At 42.8% G+C, this 7,775-nt stretch overlaps 1 protein-coding gene across 4 annotated transcripts in view; it reads right to left on the reverse strand.

The window, feature by feature from the left end:
• SLC7A2 (solute carrier family 7 member 2) overlaps positions 1–7,750 on the reverse strand; it is a 75,926-nt gene extending 68,176 nt beyond the window's left edge. For 2 of the 4 annotated variants that reach the window (XM_023252402.2, XM_023252401.2), the window contains exon 1: positions 7,601–7,750. The gene's annotated coding sequence lies outside the window, so the exon portion shown is untranslated. The other 2 variants (XM_045055289.1, XM_019828308.3) reach the window with 2 other exon arrangements.
• Between the last annotated feature and the right edge of the window lie 25 nt (positions 7,751–7,775).

Below are 7,775 nucleotides of genomic sequence, written 5' to 3' on the forward strand. Positions count from 1 at the left end.
ATAATACATTGAATATCCATACCCCATCCAACCCAAGAACTTGGAAATAATACTTATTGGTCATGCATGAGCCAATCAGCAATGACATGACACCAGTCATCTTGCAAACAACTAGGATTAATGGAATTTTGAGCACCTAAGGTCCATCAAACAAAAACATTGTGAAGCGACTTTTATCTAGTAGAAATGGAAAGATTTGTCTAGTAAACTAAAGATGCAAATTAATTACCTGTCCTTCCCACCTCCACCCCCCTCTCAGGAACAATTATCAGATTTTTTTTTTTTAAACGGTATTTTCGCAAGAACCTGAAACCTGGAAGGTGGAGCTCTGGCACCAGCTCCCTGTCTACATGGAGACCTTCCTTGTACCACCTTAGAGCCTGACTTAGGACTGAAGACAGGAGCTGTCTGACAGGAACTGAAGACTATAGTAAATATAGTTTGGGTTATATAATCTCTTGTAAAACATGTCCCCCACCCCCCACCCCGAGGGGCACCTGGGTGGCTCAGCTGGTTAAGCATCCAACTCTTGATTTCCGTTCAGGTGATGATCCCATGGTTTGTGAGATCGAGCCCCACATTGGGCTCTGTGCTGATAGTGTGGAGCCTGCTTGGGATTCTCTCTCTCTGCTCCTCCAGTGCTCATACACTTCCTCTCACTCTCTCAAAATAAATAAACTTAAAAAAAAACAGCATTTTTTTCTTCTACTAGGTCAATGGTAGACACTAAACTAAATGTGCTTTCTTCTAACAAAACAACCCTTCCCTCTCAAATGTGGGATAGACAAGTATCTCTTCAGCTATCAGCATTTCTAATCAGTCCTTTCTCCATCCCAAGCTGAAAGTAAAGATTGCAACCAACGCTAAAGTGTAGACAGAGTCTGCTTTCTTGATCTGCAGTGGGTGTTCTGTGGGAGAAGCAATAATGGGAAAATGGATGAAGACCTGTTTCCATTGTTGACAAGGCCCTTTATGGATTTCAAACTCATTAAGTTTGTGCAAATATACCTCCTTGCTTAATGGAACAACTCAACTGTTAAAGAAAGAAATTAAAATAATCTCATTCTCTTAATTTAATAATTTAATAATGTGAGGCACCTGGGTGGCTCAGTTGGTTGAGTGTTCGACTTCGGCTCAGGTCATGATCTCACAGTCTGTAAGTTCAAGCCCTGGGTCAGGCTCTGTGCTGACAGCTCAGAGCCTGGAACCTGCTTCAGATTCTGTCTCCATCTCTCTCTGCCCCTGCCCCACTCATACTCTGTCTCTCTCCTTCAAAAATAAATAAATATTTTTTAAAAATTTAATAATGGCTTTATTCTTCAAAACTTCCATCTAGGGGCGCCTGGATGGCTCAGTTGGTTAAACATCCGACTTCGGCTCAGGTCACGATCTCACAGTTCGTGAGTTCGAGCCCTGCATCAGGCTCTGTGCTGACAGCTCAGAGCCTGGAGCCTGCTTCAAATTCTGTGTCTGCCTCTCTCTCTCTGCTCCTCCCCCACTCATGCTCTGTCTCTCTCTCTGTCTCTCTCCTTCAAAAATAAATAAACACATTTTTAAAAAATTAAAAAAAAAGATTTCCATCTAAAATATAATCTCCTAATGTGTTTTAACTCTTCTTCTAAAACGTTTCAGAATAGTTTGAATTTGCAATTAAATGTAATTTTCTAGAGGTCCCTGAGTAGCTCCATTGGTTGAGCGCTAGACTCTTGATTTCAGCTCTGGTCACGATTCCAGTATTGTGGGATCGAGCTCCATGGCGGGCTCCATCCTCTCTCTCCCTCTGCCCCTGCCCTGCATGCTAGCATGCGCTCTCTCTCCAAATAAAAACATATATATATATATGCACACATAATTTTCTAGAGGTCCGGGGTAATAAATGATACACAATTTTGCCAAATTAATAGTAAGTATTATTGCCCTCCCAAATGCACATTTTGGTGAATAACTGCCCAGCCAGAACTCAAGTCCAAGTGACTCAAGTTTTACCAAAAAGCAACTAGAGGAAAAGAAAGAGTAGTTTTAGCAGCAGTAATAGTAACTATAATGATGACAATACCTAAATTGGTTGGGCATTTTGTCTATGTCAGAACCACAACACATACCTTTTTTTAAAGTAAAGTTTGGAATAGAGTGTTATCTCTCTTCCCTATACCTCCAGCTTTTTTTGCCACCTGGATGACAGCTTTATCATTGTTCTTCCATTGTATGTTTCCTCATTAACCCCTTCACTGGGTGGTCAATGCCCAGAGAACAGGAAACAAGTTACTTATTTTTTGCTTCTCTACAGACTCGAGATCTGGGCAGTAAATATATACAACACATATTTCTCCAAAATGGATTAACTAACCGCTGTTCATCTATTTGGAAGACTCCAAATAGAGTTATCTCATAGGATATTCTTAGAAGCAAAGTTACAAAGTCCCATTTCCTATTCCAGGAATCCTAATGGATCAAAACAGTATTAAGTAACTTGGATGCACATACAATTGCTAAATACTCTAAGTTTTGCATATGAGTTGTGGTAAATTCTGCCTAATAGTTTCACAAAAATCAAATCCAGTTGTTTCCACCAAATGCATAACTGCTTTTGGAACCCAAACAGCATGAACAGGGAGAAGGGTGGAAGATAAGTCACGTGCTTCAGGAAATACACTCTGCGTATGATACAGAGAGGACTTCTTACTCCCACCACTCCAATATTTTTGAAGTTCTAGAGATTTTAGTGTGACTTTTTAAAGTTTATTTTTATTTACTTTGAGAGACAGAGAGAGCACACAGGTGCACGCACACATGCCCATGCAAGGGAGAGGGAAAGGGAAAGAGAATCCCAAGCAGGCTCCACGCTATTAGTGCTGAGCCCAATGTGGGGCTTGATCTCACCAACTTCAAGGTCATGACCTGGGCGGAAATGAAGAGCCAGACGCTCAACTGACTGAGCCAACCAGATGCCCCTTAGTGTGATTTTTTAAAGTAGAAATTGAATTGCATTCTGAAAATCTGTCCTGAGGTCATATTTGACCATAAAAAAATAAGACTGAACATGCAAAAAGACCCCATTTTTTCCTTAAGGTTCAATATACAGACACTTAATTCCACTACCACTGATTCCACTGGTGACTCTCATCATTATCATCATCTACCAATATGGCAGCTAGATACCCACAGCCAAGGCAAGAAAAGATCCTAACTAACTAATCTTTATTCTTCTAATGATCAAAGTAACAACTTCCATAACATCTTTTACACAGAAGTAAAATAAAGAAGCTTTAAGGTGTACTGTCTTGATTTTCTGAAGAGACAAGCATTTGTTTTTAAGCAGAACAGATCCACTTATCTTAAAACTTAACTAAAAAAGGGGGGGGGGCAAAAGAAGTATCAAATGAGAGACTCTTAATTACAGTATCATTCAGCATCCTTAATGACATGGAGTTCCATCCACCATGATCACTAGGTTCACTAGGAAGTAGGCTTTGAAGGCAATAAACAGCATTGTATTACATATAATTGTATAAAGACCTAGGAAGGCTTCCTGAAGCCAGATTGGGTTAAGGAAAGAAAAGAATTTTCCCCAGAACTGTGGGAAAAACTAGCAAGAATCAACAAGGGAAATAAAAATTCTTTGCTGTGTATTGTTCACAAAATATTCCAAAAATGAATACAACATAGGGCTTTTTTTTTTTTTTTTTTAACTCCTGGAAGAAAGGTTAAGGAACGTTCTTATACCATCTGCCTCACTGCAGAATCCCAAATTGGCTCACATTCTGAAGAGAGGTACTAATATGCAGCACCGGAAATGAATGGGTGGGTATGGATTTTATTTTTATTTTATTTCTTGAAGAGGGATGGAGAGAGGCATAAAATTAAATTTATGACATCTGCAGAATGAAATCATCACATAGGACACTGTAGCCTGATGATTCCATCTTAGATGTAAGAAACCCCAAGTGTTATAACCACGTATGTCCATACACACCCAGAAAAATAGATCTTCAATAATGTATGTCCACACATACCCATGGATTTCTCTGAACAGAGATTCCAAAGTAAAAGTCTGAATAGGAACAGAAGAAATGCAACCCACATATTTAAATCCAGCATTTTAAATAAAAACCACTTTACCTCAAATCTTAAAGTCAATACAACTTGTACTTATCAATGAGAAGGTTAACTAATGACAGCAGAGGGCTTTCCTACAAACATGTAAAGTTTAAGTCCATAAGCACAAGGAAAACAATAGTACACTGTTTGCTTCCAGAGATTAATATTATGTTATGTTTATTAAGTTGGACATGAAAAATTAATAGATCAATCACGCTCTGGTTATCTTAACTAAGTTACTGAGAACCTGGTCAACTATTTAGAGCCCGCTGAGAATGAACCCCTAGCTGTTGGTTTGGTTTTATCAAAGGCATCTACAACACTGCCACAGCCATGGACAACAATTCTAAAACAATAGCCAAAAAGGCAAGTAAGAGACTATATAAGAAGAACCAAGACAAATTTGTTACTACCAATAAAACAAAAACGCCAAGCACAGGTACTTTTGATGATGAAATAGAAAGCAGCATCATTTTCATGTAATAGAGAGCGTGTTCCTTACTTGCTTTCTGGTATAGACAGTACCCAAGTCATCTGTTTATAGGTATTGTTACTTCGTATAAAATGACAACAAAAAAACCTACTCATAAATCCATCGATGAAAGGTTTCCTTAATGTAAAACTAACTGAAAAATCCTTCCAAAACTGGAGCTACACATAACTTTTGGTTGTCCAGTGTCTGGAACAGAATAGGGATTTTCAGTGAAGGAAACTTGAATGAAGGAATATACAGTCAAATACATAAATAGCACCCTTTCTCAAATTATTGAAATCAGTGGCATCCATTCAACAATGACATATTGAGCATGTGTCATGTGCAGACATTGTTAGGCAGTAGAATGAAAACTTATTGCAACAGGTGACGACGAAAAGAACGATATTAGTGTTTTGTTTTGTTTTTTTAATGTTTCTTCATTTTTGAGACAGAGAGAGACAGAGCATGAATGGGGGAAGGTCACAGAGAGAGGGAGACACAGAATCTGAAACAGGCTCCAGGCTCTGAGCTGTCAGCACAGAGCCCGACGCGGGGCTCGAACTCACCGACCGTGAGATCACGACCTGAGCCAAAGTTGGACGCCCAACAGACTGAGCCACCCAGGCGCCCCAAGTTTTTTTTTTTTAATCAAGGCTTTATCAGTATGTTTTTGAATACTCAGATTAAAGGTGTAGTATGGGTTAACCACGCAGATTTTGCAAACCATTTAGATGAGTGGTCTCACGTAAGTGAAATCTTACCGTTAAATGAGTTTTTCAGTATTCAGTTGGATGCCAAAACATTCAAATGAAGCATACAGTACTAAGCATGTGAATGTTGAGAAATAGATTCAACTGAAAATTCGGCTTTTGTTTTAAATGCCTATCATCTAAGAAGCCAGTCCTTAAGAATCAATGTGTTCATATCATGTTTGGGGAAATAATAAAACACACAGCAAGGTAGGATGTTTTCAATATTCTGTTCTGAAACTTGGTCACTGAAGGGCATCAAAATAAAACTAGCAGATGACCCTGAACACTTAAAAAAATACTTATACAGGTATATAGGTAAAGGTATATGGAATAGCAAACAAATAAAACCGAAGGGAAGACAGAAACTAGGCTAAGTAGAGAAGCCACCAAAGAAAAATGATGAGAGAAAGCCCATTTGAAAAGTGGACTGAAAGAAGACGAAACGGCCATAAATGAGGGCCCAGGTCTGGCCAAAAGAGCCAAGAAAAGCAATGACAACTTCAGCAAGGAAGCATGAGAAGACAACAGAAGGTGGGCCATGTAGAATGGAGACTAGGCACTCCCACTCCGCAAAGGGGAGCCGGCTTCCAGTGCAAAGCAAGAACTTTAAAATTCTTCAGGTGCATATGTCCAAAACCCAAAAATATATGAGATGGAAAACTCTAGAGTATTCTGTCTTTTCAACCTTGTTTCCACTCCCAGCCTCCATGCTCTTTTTTACAGACTCTAAGTCCAGTGATAATGCTTAGAGACTTTGGAATCCAAAGGACTTTGCTGACGATGTGCTGAAGAGGCCGGGGATTCTGCAAACTGAATCCCAAGAGATACCAGACAGAGTTTTACTCGGGTCTCCAAGGCCACATCACACCCTTAAAGATTAAAATGCTTTAAGGTAAATGACATTCCCCAATCAAGGCATGATGTGGAAACGAGAGGCAAGGGAGAAAAGTGAAAAGATCCTAATAAATAATGTGGCCTCTCAGCATTAACACAGAGCGGCCAAGTAGGAACTCTGTAGTAAAGCAAAATATTAAGAAAATGCATATGCTGTTCTGCACTAAAACACTTCATATCAAGCATCAGTGCAACTAAAAGAAAAAAAGGGTTTAATAGTACAAAGGGGAAAAGCAACGATAAGAAAGCATATAAAACTATTATTATCCTGCCCATCCCTTAGACAAAGGAGCACAAATACTTGTGATTTCCTGGGGAGATAATTATTATTAAGGCTCAGTGAGGAAAGAGGTGACTGAGGTTTTGCAAGAGTGCAAAAGTATCAAGTCAGAGGTCACATACGCACTTACTTGATATGCCAGGCCCCCGCCAACGTTCAGAACGCTCCTAAAATCTGACGATCCTCCCTCATTCAAAGATGTTTTCTGTACTTGCGACTAGATAAATCTTATTACCAGTCCTAAGAGTCCCCTAAACGCTTTTGCAGGCAGTTCTGCATGAATACTTGAAAGTCTCAATAGGTTGGACCTTTTTACTCCCGAAATCTGGGCACTGTTTCCACTTATAAAGACTTACAGGACCCCATGAGAGTACTTTTAAGGCCCTTTAAGATCCCGTCTTTGAACACGTTGCTCCATCGTCTGGATATACGTGTTGGAAAGTTCTCCGCTGGAAGGGTATTGTGAGGCGATGGGCTAGGTGACTGCCGAAGCATCAAGAACGGCATTTCGAGTTCAAAGCTGAAGACTCCAGGCAGTAGGCTTTAAGAGTATAGCCCGTCCCTGACGGGCTTAAAACGGCACCCCTTTACTTTCAAACACACCGCGACGGGCCATTTTACCTGTCCTACCCGTCCCGGTCAGGTCTAGGACGTGAAAGGCTTCCAGGGCTCCAGGCGCTGTTCTATATTTAAATCAAAACTCTCTGGAAGGCGACTTCGGGGACCCCTCAGTGTGCCCTCCCGGAGACGGGTGCCCAGGGCCCCTCTCCTCCCCGCCCCGGACGAGAGTGCCTCAAGGGCCCCCGCAGGGTCTCCGTGCCGGCCGTCTCCAGCCCCCGCGACCCGCGCAGTCCCCGCGGACCCCGACGCCTCGCGGCACACGCGACCGCGCGGGGTTGGCCAGGGCGAGGCGCAGCCCCCAGGGACGAGGGTCTGCGGCGGCAGCCCCCTCCCGCGGCCCCGGGGCTCTCCATCTCCGAGTCCCGGCGGCGCGGCCTCGGGGCCCTCGGCGCCCCAGCCCGGCCCTTCCCGTCCGGCCCCGGAGCCCAGGCCGCCCCTCGCCTGCGGTCCCTCCGCGCGACCGGACCCTTGGCAACTTACTGGGGCGGTGCTAGGGTCGCGCCGAGGGGGCGGTGGTGGGCGAGCGGCTCCGGGAGGCTGAAGGAGCGGCCGCCGCCTCGCTGGTCCGCGCGGAGAGGAGCGCCCCGGGCCGCTGCGCTGCAGAAGGCGGGCTGGGCACGTGGGCGCCCCTCTGTGTAGCCGTGCGGGGGGCGGG

This window comes from Felis catus, chromosome B1, assembly GCF_018350175.1.
Source record: "Felis catus isolate Fca126 chromosome B1, F.catus_Fca126_mat1.0, whole genome shotgun sequence".
NCBI lineage: Eukaryota > Metazoa > Chordata > Mammalia > Carnivora > Felidae > Felis > Felis catus.